This window comes from Fukomys damarensis, unplaced genomic scaffold (assembly GCF_012274545.1).
Source record: "Fukomys damarensis isolate Sample0158 unplaced genomic scaffold, DMR_v1.0_HiC HiC_scaffold_5, whole genome shotgun sequence".
NCBI lineage: Eukaryota > Metazoa > Chordata > Mammalia > Rodentia > Bathyergidae > Fukomys > Fukomys damarensis.
This window is the reverse complement of record NW_022900917.1, coordinates 29,013,251-29,028,663: the sequence shown is the minus strand read 5'-3', so window position 1 is coordinate 29,028,663 and position 15,413 is coordinate 29,013,251. Positions and strand designations below refer to the sequence as shown.

General features: G+C 34.1%; 1 pseudogene; it reads right to left on the bottom strand.

The window, feature by feature from the left end:
• Window positions 1–10,578: 10,578 nt before the first annotated feature.
• LOC104877029 lies at window positions 10,579–11,323 on the bottom strand (annotated as a pseudogene).
• Window positions 11,324–15,413: the final 4,090 nt, after the last annotated feature.

Below are 15,413 nucleotides of genomic sequence, written 5' to 3'. Positions count from 1 at the left end.
TTTGTGAGTCAGAGTCTTGCCACATAATCCAGGCTGAGCTCACTATATGAAATGGGCTGGCCTGGAACTTGGAATCTTCCTGCAGCTTCTTTAGTGCTAGGATTACTGGCAAGCACCACCACACGGAGATATCACTGTTTTCTGATGTGAGGCCCACATGAAAAGTCCTGAGGGCTGGTACTTCAATTCTAAGTGCTGACTTATATCCCAGCTGAAATATACATAGAGAATCCAATGAGATATACTTTAAAGCAAAGTGCAATTAAGATTTATTGATATAACTATGGTTTATGAATTTACAAAGCAGTAATGGTGAAAATCAGCTACATTGTAAGTGTAGTGGATTCAGTGCCGCAAGAAATTTTGGACTGAAAACAGTTAGCTAAGCTTCTAAGCACAAGGAAAGAGAAATAGGGAATTAACCTGTTTTGAGTGTAGACTTCCACGCCAAACCATTTTGTTGAGTTCCTACACTGCTGCAGTTCTGTTTTCTTAGATTAGCCTTCAGTTCCTTTCAGCCCCCACTTTCCCTAATATCTATTAAGTTTCTCCTTAGAGTTCACTTCTTCAAGAATTGTGCCAGGTAAAAGCAGTGAATTAGAAGCAATACATTTTATAAACCATAATGTCTATATATGAAATTAATAAGGTTATTTCATTGAAATATGTTAGCCAAGGTTTTTTATTTCCAATCCCATGCTGGATTCACCCCTATAATATTTAATATTTTTTAAATTAAACAAAAGAATAGTAATAATATTTTGGTAGCTTTCCTTCCATTCATAGAGGAATTTTCCTTCTATGTTCTACTAACCCTTTTCTCCTCTGCTGCTTTTGTAGGCAATTCCTCTATCAGTTGCTTTTTTCAGTTCATATCAGTTAGAGAGTTTAAGGACAATATTCTAAGTTCTCCTACCAAACCTCTTATGGATATAGGATTTCTTTGCCCTATTTTAGATGAATATATGTATGTTCATACAAAATAATTGTGGCTGCTGTGTATTATAAATATCAATAAATTTGAATCTAGCTACACATTTTTTCAGTCGCTCTCATTTAGGGAGCATAAAAACAAATTCTCTTTGTAAGTATTATTTTGCACTGTCATTATGGACCCAGTCTAAGCATAAGATATTTTAAAAATTGGGTCAACATAATTTATACCCCAAATTTTACCAATATTTTTACATGACAAGTTTTCAACTTGTCAATCATGATGCAAGCACTATAGAAAATACTATAAATAACAAATATTGGCCTATCAAAATAGGACTTCTCAAGATTACTATTACTACAGATATTATAAAGTATAATATCTGAGTGAAGAAACTTAATTTTTAAATGATTGGCTTGAAAGTGTGACTTGAGAGGAACAAGGGAGGAGGGAGGGAGAAAGGAAGGAGAAGAAAAAAGTGATAATAGAAGGAAAAAATGTAAAAGTTTGTGTACATAGTGAGGGGAGGGTCCTCAGGGGGAGAATGGGATAAAATAAAATAAAATTTAATTTTAAAAATTTTGACTTAGGGCCCAGGATTTAGCTCAGTGGTTCGGTGGCCTGCCTTGCAAGCGCAAGGACCTGAGTTCAATCCTCGGTACCAAAAAAACCAAAAAACCAAAAAAACAAAATTTTGACTTGAATAAAAAGACGAAATTTTGAAAAGTCAGCTTTTAGCACTTCTTCATAATGCAGAAAAGTTTATAATTATGGTTTTATGGCTGTATGTTTTACTTAAATATGTTGGCAAACATCACAGAGGAAAAACAGTTCATGCAGGGCAGGAGGCAGTAAAGCAGCGAAACAACAAGGAAGCAGCAAGTAGCAAGTAGTCCTCTTTCTGAATTTTATCCAAGCTGCATACTCTTAGGGCAAGTAGCACTCAGACCTAGGTTTGGCCTTCTTATCTACACTTAAACCAATCAGTGGACAAATTTAGTAATTGCACACCTTTGATCCCAGCATCACGCACTCTAGATCTGGCCACCTCTAAAAAGCCCCATTAAGTAAGTTCAAGAGAGTCACATGAGTAGTTATATTCTATTATTCAGCATCAACAAATTTATACTATAACTACTCCACCTTCTTAATATGTTACTATTATTACAGTTTGCAAATATTCTAACTTTAATCTTCCCTATGTATATTCTTTTCCTAAATTGTCCTTTAAAGAAGTGATTCATGAAACGTACTCATTTTAAGTTGATTTTTACATTGCATCCTGGAGATTGCATTTAAACTCTCAGCATCCTTATAAATTCAAAGAATAGGTTGCCCTTTTAGAGGAGATGGGGACATAGGCAGTAAGAAGGAGAGGAATACATGAATAGCAATGCCATTCACCACAATGTATATCCCTAAATCCCTGAATTCCTAAAGAATACAGAAAGAACAAAGAAGTTAGCACAAAAGAAAAAAGAAAAAAAAAACCTTGCTCATCTCACCCTTATTTTAAATTTACAGAAGGAAACTTAATTTAGTTTATTAATAATCATAATAGAAATGTCATATCAACATTCATTTTTATAAATATAACTAACTACATTGTTTTTATTTATAATTAACTTCTGAATACTCCTTATAGTGGAAATCAACAAAGCACAGAGAAATTAATTTGAAAAGTTTCAGATATCCACTTTATTCACCATTTCTTCATTTTTACTTTTTAAAAGGTTTTAGCAGTTTTACTAAATGTTTTTATATTTCTTTCTCAGTGTTTTCTGTGACATTTTTTACTTGCTTCCTTCCTTTTTTTCTCTTGCAATCTTCCTGCCTCAGCCTCCCCCAGTAACTGAGATTACAGACATCTGCCACTACTTTAGGCTAGATTATTTCTTTATTGAATAAATAAATATTAAGTCATACTATTGCTACCCATGTGCTTCACAGCATGGATCTAGTTTAACATTCTGTAAGACAGGAAATCCCTGCTCTCTTTTTTCTCTTAGGATCAGATAACTAATTTGTCTACCAAACATATGCCATAGTTACTTTAATAACTGCTGTTTTCTCCTTCTTCACTTCTAAGAAAACTCTGATTTTTCCCCCAAAATGCCAGTCAAGCATGGTCACTTTCTCAACTTGCTTTTCCCATTGACTTGTTAACCTTTTTCCTTCTTCTTGACCATAAGCATCAATTTTAGTGTCAGGATAGTGAAAGCCACTGTCTAAGCATAGCTAAAGAGACCCATAGGAGATATGGGTATTTCATGATTTCTTTAGACACTGCCAGGCCCTAGGAAATCAGGATGGAAGGGAAGGATGGTGTGGGAAAGAGCTTGCATCAAACTTATAAATTATTCTTTGTTGCTGTTAACTGTCCTCAGGAATAAAAATAATTACCTTCACATTGACTCCGAAAGTTTTGTTAGAAAATTTACTCCTCTTACATAGTATTTCTCATCATTTGAAACAAGCATTCATTATGACTGGGAAGTCTTAATTTTGATTGCTGTACATATAAGCACAGGTACACCAAAAGGAACTTTAAAGTTCGTTTTATATTAAAAATGAACCAAAAATAGAAAGTTCAGAGACAGAGTGTACCATCTGCAGACTTTGTCAAATTAAGTTAGTGTTTCTGATTAAAAGCCTCAGTCTGGGTGCATTTAATAATTTTCTTTTTATTCTAATTGAATAATGTTAATCAGTTGAAATGAAATTTCTTTTTTCTCAGATGCAGTTAAAGTTAATTTCACTACCTGTCCCCACTACTTTCTAAGGAAGACAGTACATGCCTTGCTATTCATGCCAGCTTTGATACTGTTTCAATTATCTCATGGTTCAGGGAGTTGTTGGGTTTTAAATGTATACTCCCGCTATGGGAAATGGCTGCTGTTTTTCACCATATTTTCTCTTATCATCCACATATAATTAGTTCTGCCTGACAAAGCACATCACAAGGGACAACTCCATAGCTTTCATGAGCATCTCAGCAGTATCTTCCTTATGGCTAATTCTTCCTGAACCTGTTTAGAGTGGTTTCATTATAATTATTATTCCTTATCCCTTGTCCACATTATAAATGTAGGCAGCCTTACCAGTATATATAGCAGATATCTGCATGTCATCTTTTTAATGCTCCTAGATATTTGTAGAGTAAGAAATTGGGACATTAAAGAAATAAGCTTGCTTTGCTGACCCTTAGCATTCACATCCTTGTGATTTGTGTCCTGAATAGATGATTATTAGTCAATTTTAAATTCCCAAATATATTACCTCCCTCCTTTCTTTACATAGACTGAGTTAACATGTATGATAACAAATCCCTGTGCTTTAGAGAATACAATACACAAGTCATGGATGAAAGTCTGTAATATCAATAAAATACATTTGTAAATTTTAAAACATTACCAAATAAAAATATAACATCTATTCAATAAAACTTCTCATGAGTGAGAGAATACCCTGTATATTAAATAGCTGTATACATTATGAAATATAACCCAACTAAATTATGCTAATGTGTGTAAATGTGCTTATTATTGAAGAAATGTGACAAGAACATCTTTTTACTGACTCTAATAATTAATCAGATGTTGAAAAAAAATTTATCAACATGGCCATGCTCTCTTCTTAAACTTTAACAGCTCTTTTTCCATTTTTCTCCTCTCAGTTTCCTCTTTACCTTTCGACTCTTAAAACTTTAGCCTCTGTGATCTCTCCAGGTATTTCCTTTGCAGAGCTCATCTGTTCAACTCTTAAAATCTATGCCAATTACTCTCAAGACTGTAAAGAGACAGCTGGGAAATTTAAGTTACAGGAAGCACTTTTTCTGATCACCTAGCAGTAAATTCTATTTGAATACATTGCTGTCGCTTCTAGCACAATATGTACCAAAAGCAACGTAGTAATTTTATTTCCAGAAAAAATTCACCACCAACTTATCACCAGACTTCTTTTTACTATTTTTAAACAATACCTCGATTCTTTCAAGAAATAGGTGACATCATTTATCTTCTTTATTTTCTTCCAAATTTTGTTCCCAAATTCACTTCAGTTCTCTTCTTAACATTCTTCTGGAGCTATTGCCACCACACGGCTGAGGTTTTCCCCTTAAGCACGAATAGAGATAGCACATTTCTCTACTACTGTGGATGTTCTGCTGACGCAAATACAACCAGTTCCGGATATTTCTAATGCTTCTTTTCTGTATCATCTAGTTTCTTTTCCCCCTTAAGCTCTTAGTAACAGTTACCTCTCCCAAACAGTTTTGCCTTCTTGAAACTCTCCTGGTTTCCCTTACATTTGAACAGCTACTTTGCAGTCTTCCAAAATGCTGATGGTCCTTGGGAGATGGAGAAGAGCTTGAAAGCACACTACAGATGGTGGAAAAATTATATTCATTTCTCTGTACATTATTTTTTATTCTGTCAAATGAGGACAGTAGCATTACAGATGCCACATGGTTGTCATAACTTTAACTGGCTTTATCTATTTTTTTTAGCTCTACTCAGGATCACTCTTGTGAATACCAGTAAGTATTTCCAATTTCACAATGGGGATTTTAAATGAGATCTTTTACATATACCCTTTTCCCCTTCATTCTATCTTCCACTCTTTATAAATTCACCTTCTCTCTATATACTTTCTTCTCCTTTTTAACACTAAGTTATTCTATAAGTTCTGCTTGGGTGTAGCAATAATGTAAGAGATAAGATCCTGTGCTCAGAGAGAAGACAGCAGTGGTGGGAAGGAAGAAAGTAAGCAGCATCTTGATATGGAATAGAGGCTAGAAAAAGAGAACTTATTCAGGACTTATAAATGTCCATACAGAGAATGTTGTTATGGCTTGTGTCTAGATGTCACCCCAAAGCTTCATGCTGTGATAGGGCCTTTTCAGAGATGGCTGAATCTAGTGTGTGATCCTGAGATTAAGGGTGTGTGATTGCTAAATCAGTACACTGATTGGTCTGGCATCGCCTTAATCCCTGAAGCTTGGATACAATATAAGGGACAGAAAGAAGCCTGCCTTCCCCTTTGCTTGCTTTTGCTGTCTTCCCCACCATGAAATGTGGCCTTTCTGCCATGTGCCACCCTACCTTAGAGCCAATAGATTATGGTCTGAAACCTCTATAAATTACGAGCTAAATAAACTTTTCCTTCTTAACTTGTGTGTCGAGTATTTTGTCCTGGCAATGAGAAAAGTAACTGAGGCAGAATTTGTTACCAGAGAAGAGGGGTCATTGCTGTGACTATACCTGACAGGTACATATGTGGTTAGTATGTGGGATTAGTTTGTGCGAAGAGTTTGGAAAGGTTCAGAGATGTCGGCAAAAAGTAGAGCTGGAATGCCTTAAGTAATATTCGTGGGAGATTCTGATCAGTGCTTAGAAGACCAGAAGGCTGACAAAAACCGTGCCAGACAAGACTAGGCTCAGGTAGTTTCTGCTGGGAAGGACTGCACTGTCTGTTGGACTCTAGATGGTGTGTATTATGGCTCGACAGAAAGGTCGTCTGTATTTTGCTCATGTCAAGAGACTTTCCCTGAGACTGAGATGAAGGGTGGCAGACTACTCATTCTGATAGAAGAAATTTCAAGGCAGTCTAACGTTTAGGTGGTGGCATGGCTACTTTTGGGTGCTTTTAGACAGATTTATGTTGAGAATCAAGAGCAAAGAAGCCAGCAGAATGATTAAAAAGTTTTAAATTTGGCCAGAAAGGAAGCTCAAGTAAAGCTGTGGATTGTAAAGATAAAGCAGAGATCTCGATTGCTGGAAAGGAACAGGAGAATAGAAGATGTCCTGAGGTCATCACAAGAAGCAGCAAAACATCCTTTGCAGCCTCAAAATTGCAAAGGTGAAAGACTTTCCTTTGAGAAGAAAGCCCCAGTGACCATGTTGCAGAATGGCAGTGGCCTAGGGAAGTTGTTCCTTGGAATTTTGTTCATAGGCAGTACACCCCCACAGTCAAGAGAGAAGGGAGCCTGGCTACTGCTCCAGCTGGTAGCCAGAACTTGGCATCATCCAGATGGTGCTGGTTTTAGGTGAATGCAGAATGCAAGAGTTGTAGGGTCAGGAAGGCTTCCACCCAGATTTCAGAAGAGGACCAGGGAGCCCAGAGAGGGCAGTGTATGAAGCTGTGAGTGTGAAGCCAATGGTGCAGTGGAGACCCCAGAAGTTTGGAGAAGCCAGGAACATGGATGGTAAATGGAAAACTGAAAGGAGGGAGCAGAGCTTACCCAACAGAGAATCCATGGGAGCTACTTTCACCAGCAGTACTGTAAGGGCAAAGCCACCCAAGCCCTTTGGATTTCATATCTTGCCACAGATTGCTGGGGATACTGGACATGGAACTAAGGATTTAATGTTTACCCTGCTGGATTTTGGACTTGCTTTGGTCCCATTCATTTGTATCCCCCCATTTGTAACTTTTGGAATAAAAATATTCATCATTGAATTTTGAAAGTGTTTAACTTTCTTTTCATTTGTACAGGTGCTTGCAGCTAAGAGTTTGCCTTAAATCTCAGAGGAGACTTTGGACTTGGAATTTTCAGCAATGCTGTTAGATCTGGCAATTCTCAGAGATAGACTAAATGCCTTGTGTGTTAAGGGATGCGCATGAGTCTTTAGGGGACCAGGGGCAGAATGTTATGACTGGTAACTGGATGTCTCCTCCAAGCCTTATGTGGTGATAGGTTGGGCTTTTTCAGAAGTGTCTGAGTCTAGAATTTATGATGCTGGGATTAAGGGTGTGCGATTGCTAAAACAGTGTACTAACTAGTTTGACACCACCCTAATCCTTGAAGCCTGGATGCAGTATAAGGGATAGAAAGAGGCTTGTCTTCCCTCTTACTTGCTTTTGCTGTCTTTCCCACCATAAACTGTTGCCTTTTTGCCATGTGCCGCCCTGCCCTGAAAACAGTCCATTATGAACTGAAACCTCTACAGATTGTGAGCTAAATAAACCTTTCCTTCTTTAACTTTGGGTGTTGGATATTTTTTTCCCAGCAATGAGAAAAGTAACTAAAATAATTGGAGATGCTTTGGATATTGGATATTGCAACTTGTTTCCTCTCTTTTTGTCTTCATAGCATTGATCATGTAGTGTAGAGAGATTGCATGTCTGAAATACAGCTCACTTCTGTGAGTGAATAAAACATATGGATGAAGAGAGAATTGAACAAATAAGTAAATAAATCGTAACAGCAATGTTTTCTGAAAAAATTTGTTTCCTGGCATTTCAGAGGAGGAGCAAATCTGTAACTACGGTAAAGTCATTTAGTCTTTGATAATTATTGCCAAAAATAAAAGTTTCATAATATTATTGGGATAGGATTCTTGTATTATTAAAAGGATAATTTAATAGTTTTTTTAATAGGCACTATTAATAGGCAAATGGATTTGCATACTTGTAAGAATGATTTAAAACTTGATAACCCTGCAGGTGCTTAAAAATGAAGTTCTAAAATCAGTGCTGTTTTCCTTGATTTAGTACACATATTGACACATGACATCGGCCAGACTTGGTGACCCATACCTGTAACCCAAGAGGGTCAGTTCAAGCCTTGCCTAGGCATCCTAGTGACTTAGGGAGACCCGGTCTCACAGTTTATAAATAAATAAATAAATAAATAAATAAATGTGCTGGAGATGTAGCTCAGTGTGAAGTCTCTGATTTTAATCTTCAGTACGAGAATATAAAATAAAATGAAAAAACTATATCATTTGCACCATCAAAATATAAAATTATTGTTTGTAAAGTAAAAATTTAAAAAAGAAACAAAAAATCAGAACTGTTTTTGCTTAAACAACTTATTTATTCTGAATATTGTTTAGACCCTTAGTGCTCTTTCTGTTTTCATCACTTGGAAAGACTGTGGGTTTTTCTAGATTGCATAACTAAATTACTGTTTTCTTTTTTAAGCAAAAATGTACCCACCTACTGATACCTATCAGATATCACACCAGACTGAGGAATGGGGCTGGTTTTTCATTTAATTAATTCATACAAATCAGGCCCTAAATTTACACAGGGAATATTATTTCTACTGCTTGAATGCTTAATATCTAAAGCAGAAGGATGTCTATTCACAACACCTTCTATCAGCACTTCAGGCACTTGTCAAAGAATTCAACCATGATTTGACTGTGATCCAATATTTGGGCAAAGCTTGCTTAAATATCTGATATTTACAAATGTGTAGGGGAACATTGACAATCCATTACTCTAGGTTTTCAAAAACAATTTTGGGAGATAGAACATATAAAAAGAAAATATCCTGCAGAAATATTATCACTGAGTTGAGATTTTTTATGTTAGCTTTTCAATTTTTATAGAAAGATGATCTAAAAATATTACTTTGAAATTATTATTATATTATTATTATTATTATTATTATTTTGGTACTGGGGATCGAACTCAGGACCTTGTGCTTGTGAGGCAGGTGGTGGCACCACTGAGCTAAATCCGGGGTGCTGAAATTATTATCATAAAAGAATCATTACAATGAGTTAAGAAATAACCTCCTTTAAGAGTTTAGCCTTAGAAAAAGTTAATCTTAGAAAACATGTGTGCTCCCTTTAACATTCAATGAGAACAAGGTTTTATAGGTAAATTTAATCTTCTTTGAGGAAACTAGCGTATGGTAGATGCTGGAGTCATTGATTTCCATGCAACCTTTGAAGACATTTTGTTTTCTTAAAAATTTTTGAAAACTTAAGGTAATATATTTTTTAAATTAGAAAGAATATAATAGGATTAAAAAGTACATCTGTTTTGTTTTAGTCTGAGTTTAAATATTAAGAATTTTTGCATGAGGTATGTATCAATTCTACTACAAATTATGGATTTGAATAAGGAAATACAAGTCTGATGCTTCCGACAATGACACTGCAAATGAAAGCATGAGGTTTCTTTGGCTGCACTTTTTAAGTCACATTAAAAACTTTTCAGTCATGAGAGTATATCATTTCTTTACCTAATATCCTTCCGCTTTGCTTGAAGAATTTAAAAAGTAATTCTACATATTGATAATTTAGAAATATTCAAGTGTCTTAAAATAGCCAAAGGGTTATTTTCCTAACAGAATAAATTTTTCAAAATAACATATGAATATGCATGTGATAATTATTTAAATTGTACTGTTTATAAACTATGAATTATCAGTGTGTATGCCTAAATTATCTATCTAATGTAATCTGTTTACTACAATGTTACACTTGTCAATTTATTGTCCCATCCACTTGATAAAAAAATATATGTGAGTAGCATTTAAGTCAGAAAAAAATATTATGATAGATTATGTTTCAGAATTTAAATGAAGATCTTTATCCAAGGCAAAAGAAACTCTAGCTTCATTAGTAACTATACTCAATTCCAAAAATAATTTTATTAAGCAACAGAGCCTTTGTCTATCTCCATCCTATATGTTGTAACAAAAATTCATTTTTGACAAACTTTGATTCATAAAATAATCCCCTGCTTGAAAAATAGTATATTCTTGAATAAGGATTAAATTTTTAATTTTATGCCCTTGTTTTCTTTTTGTTAGGTTTAATTTGTTGAACTATAATATACATATTTTTTGGAACTAGAGACTTTTTATTAACTGACCAAATCATAAAAACATCATGGTAGATACTTTAGTTCCTCCTTCTAATAAGCCTGTTGATCGGTCTTCCCCATTTCCAGCATCTCCACCTTCCACGAAATGGGTGATCCTTTTCTTCATTTCACCTGTGGAGAAGATAATTTGAAGGGCCGCAGGAAGTTACTTGCCTCTTTGACGCATTTTCCAACAGTATAGATCTCAGAAATGAGATCTTCCATGCAAATGATGTGGTATTTTCCAAGAGATGGAGCAATCAGTCCATTATCGATCAAGGCAATTTGCTTCTCATTGATTTTGCCATAGCCATACTCGTATATTAATTCATTTACTGATTTCAGGTTTGGGTACCCCATGCAGTATATGGTTCCACAATTCTCAGTATGTTAATTGAAGCCTTGTTGAGCTGAACAAAGGTACCATAGAAGATTTGGTGGTAAGTGAAGAAGCTGCAACACCTTGTGGACATTTGAGCTTATACCATTGAAATTCCTGATCCGGATGACAAATGCCAGTTTGGGCTCTGCAGGTACATAGCAGTTGCCAGCTTTTCTTGCCATCTGAGCCATTCGAATCTCAATTCTGTGAATCTGTCTATACTCCTTATGATAGTGCCTGGCTTTTTCATAGATGAACTTCCTCCTTGCCTTTCGAAGCATTTGGTGGGCAAACCTCTTTCTCAGGTGATTTACCTTCAGCTCTGCAAAACATCTTAGCTTTTTCTTAGGAGCTTGTGGCACAGCCAGAACCATCCTTTTCTTCTCTTCAATAGCCTCCATAGTTCCATCTGGAAAAAAGCAAACTATAATATTTTGACAAAAGCTAATAAAAATTTATTTTGCCTCCAGAAAATATTTAGAGTGCTGATTTTTTCTATAGGCTTTAAAATGTTGTATATTGTGTTGAATCACGAGTAACAAAATTTACAGGTACCACTTATTTGTAAGAAAAAGTAGCAAACTTACTTTTCTGTTATATTCACATTATTGATAACTCCTGACCTTAAGCATTTTTAATGTGTGTAATACTAATGACATCATTTATATGTACTTTAAAAAGTTAAAAATTATTGGGAACAAGGAAAAACAATGGATATCAAATTTTAGTAAACTTTTAATGCAATGGTATATGTAAGAGAAAAGTTCTACATGTGTTTTTATATAATTTGTACAGATAAATGCATCTGAAATAGCACTTATACAAGGATATGTATGAGTATTTGTAATAAATGGTGAGCTGCTTTCCTATGACATGAAGCTTGACAGGAGTGTTTGTGTATTTATAGGTTTATAGTTTGAAATATTCATATTTTGCCCAGTGGCCTACTAGTAGTTCATTACATTTTTATTTGGAAAGCCTGCACTTGATCTTTGCTCCTGTTTTCTCTGGAGCTTTAAATGAATAAAACAACAAATAATGTACTGCCCTAAAACCAAACAGCCAAGGGCTGTGATCTTTTTCAGATCGTAATAAGTTTGACTCCTCTTTATACTAGGAGACAAACAACCATGGGGAAAAGGGTAATCTGTGGAATATATATCTATAGAGAGATATCTTACATACAATTATTTCTTTTTTGTTGTGGTACTGATAGGATTGAACCCAATCATTGACCTAAATCTCAAAGGCCCCCCCGCTTTTTTTGTACCAGGGATAGAACTCATGTCCTTGTGCTTGTGAGACAGGTGGGTGGAACCACTGAGCTAAATCCTGGGCCCTCAATTTTTACCATCATCCCTTAGTGCTGGAATTATAGGCTTCTGTAATTCACCTCTGTTACTGTGCCTGGTTCTCATTATCGTTTAACTAATGTTTGCTAGTATAAAATATTTCTATTATTATTTCATTATCATTTAACTAATGTTTGCTAGTATAAAATATTTCTATTATTATTTAGATAAAAGTCAAGGAATAAATCTATGAAAATGTCCTAACCCACCCCATACATATACCCCGAATATGTATAAAAATGCATGAGAGTTGCTGAGAGATAATAAGAGGAAGTAGAAATTATAAGAGAAAATGAAAAATTATATAGAAATAAAAGAAAAATATTATTGTAATCTAGCGTGGACAACATACCTAAAAGTGCACCTTGACTTGATATAATTGTCTTACATGTTTCATGTGTTCTTTGGCTATTGGTCTGGTTTTTTAATTGGTCTATTTGAAAATCAACATTCTAAGGTCTTATAAATAAACAAAGCTGACGTTGGAAAACTAAAAGGGGAGGAGAGAAAAGGGGAAAAATAATTGAAATGTGTTATGCATCAATTCCCTATGAAGAATATAATCTTTATGTACTGCTAACGTGTCCTAATAAAAATATAAAATGCATACATAAGAAAATAAGAATATAAAACAGAAAATATACAAAAACAACCTATGTATGATAGCAATGAAAAAAAAAAGGAGAAATCTGTAGAATACAGATCTGCACATATGACAACCTTAGATTTCAGTGACTGTCACCTATAACTGATGTTTTTCAAATGTTAATTTACATATTTGTTAGTATAAAAGATGCAAGTGAACAAATATTGATTATTTAAATGTTCAGTTCTACTCTGAGATTTGCAGGCCTGGACTGTCACATGATTTGTCATCATAAAACAATTCTGTTATGTCTGCCCTTTGAAAACTTTTAATCTCATTCTTAGAAAAGAAAAATTTGTTTTCAAGATGTAAACCTTACATTCATAAAAATAAATTATATAGTAAATTTCATGGAAATAGGAGTCCAAAATTCGACAATAACTAACTGATCCTATGCATTCATCCTTGAATGCTATAACGGTCAAAGGAATAAATGTTAACTCAAAGGAAAAAATTACAAAAGTTTTATAAACTTAGTATTGATATTTTTAATCTAGTTCATCTCTAATCCCTAAGGTTTTAAAAGTAAAAGCAAGTAAATACCTAAGAAAGAATAAAACAGGAGGTAGTATCTATTACTATATTATACAAGCAACTTCATATTTCACGATCTTGTGAGTGAACATTAAAATGTCAGTTTTCTCTTTTCTTCAAGATTCTTCTGGAACAAAATTAATTTTTCAATGAAACCAGTCATTTGTCTATACAAATCTCTTGAGTTTCTTCCTTTATAAGTTACTTCTGATACAGGGTTTTGTTAACCTCGGCAAGGCTGTTTCCTGCAGCTTTCAGGTAATATTTCACTGCACTATAGAAACACTGCAAAGTCTGCAGTATTTTTCTAAGGTACTTATATCACATGTCTTTTAGGGCTCATCTGTATGACCCAGATCTGTCTGGTGTTTGCTCTTACATTTCTCAAGCATTTGTGGGGGAGATTTTCCAGGCCCCCAGTGCTCTCTCTTGGTTTTACAGTTCCCCCACTTTCCATCTTCTCTCCGTTGTGTCCTTCCTCTCTTGCTTTTCTTTAATTCATTCCCTGTTCCTCTCCTTGCTTTTCATACTATTGATTTCTAAGCACCTGGGCTGCATTGACAGTGCTGTTTCATTAGAGTTACTTTGTGCATTGTATGGTCTGTAGCTGTCTCACTAGATCACGAAACCCCTCCCTGTCCCATTTATTTGTCTGATGGCCCTGGGCAGAGTATTTTAGAACTTCAGTTTCTGATTATGAAGATTTTATGACATCATGTATATCAAGCATCCAAAATAGTAAATGCAGACATTTTTCCTTTATGATATTTTTCAGTGGCATTTTGTTTTGCATATATTCCTTTTCTTCTTGATCCTTTTAAGTTTCTTATTATGTTTATCTTACTACATATTAAAGCATTTAAAAATTAACAATATTTTTAACTTTTATAACTTTTTCTTATACCTACTTCTGGCTTCAGGAGTCATCTTTACATTGAAAAATTTTTAAAAAATCTTGAAAAAATTCATCTAAATTTATGGATGAATATATTTTATATTCTCTTTAGAATGGATGATTGTCAGACTAGTAATCAATTAATAATATGAATAATAACATACAGTCCAGAAGTCTGAACATGTCATACAGTTTTTCCCTTTTATGTATTTATCAGGAAACTTACCAGTGTTTTCTTGTGTATACTGTCACTTTTGCTGCCATCCTTATAGAAACTACATTCACTCTTTTTAATACAGAAGTATTCAAGTATTCAAATAACAATATTAGTGGAAATATTAATTTGTTCTGCTTGCTTTCTCAGTGATAGTGCCATGTTATTAATTTCATACAAAAATTAGAAAAAGTATATATAAACACAATAACTTTTGATATATTTTATTATATATAATTTTTGGGGGGTACCAGGGATCGAAATATTATATATAATTTTTGATTGCATAAAGCATACTATGGGAAGAATAAAATACTTCTAATCATTTTCTTTGATAATTTATATGCATTATTTGATGTGTTTCAGTATTTTTAATTCCTATAAATAGGAATATTGGAAAAATTATAAAGATCCACCAAAATTGGAAAGCAGAAAGCATGTCATGGGAATGATTGCATACACGAGGAAGAAAAATTAACAAAAAAAATTAAATTGTAAAAAATATATTAAGCAAAAGAAAATGATTTGAAAGTGCTGGTGGATATAAAAGTGTTTCTTTAAACTATGATATTATAACTTAGAATTTGAAAGTAAGATTACCTTCATAAGTGCATGTGCATATATACTTCATATTCCTTGGTATTTTTTAAATGAAAAACATTTAGATTACGTAGCATATATGTCAAAATACATTTTACCTTAGGTATCATCATTTCTTTGCAACCCTTGCATGGTTTAAGGATGGTATTAAAAAAGGTGGTCATTTGCAACTTTAAGAAAGTTTCTGTTGTTAACTCTTGAGAACTTGATTAGGATGACACCATCATCTTTTTCATATATATATATATAT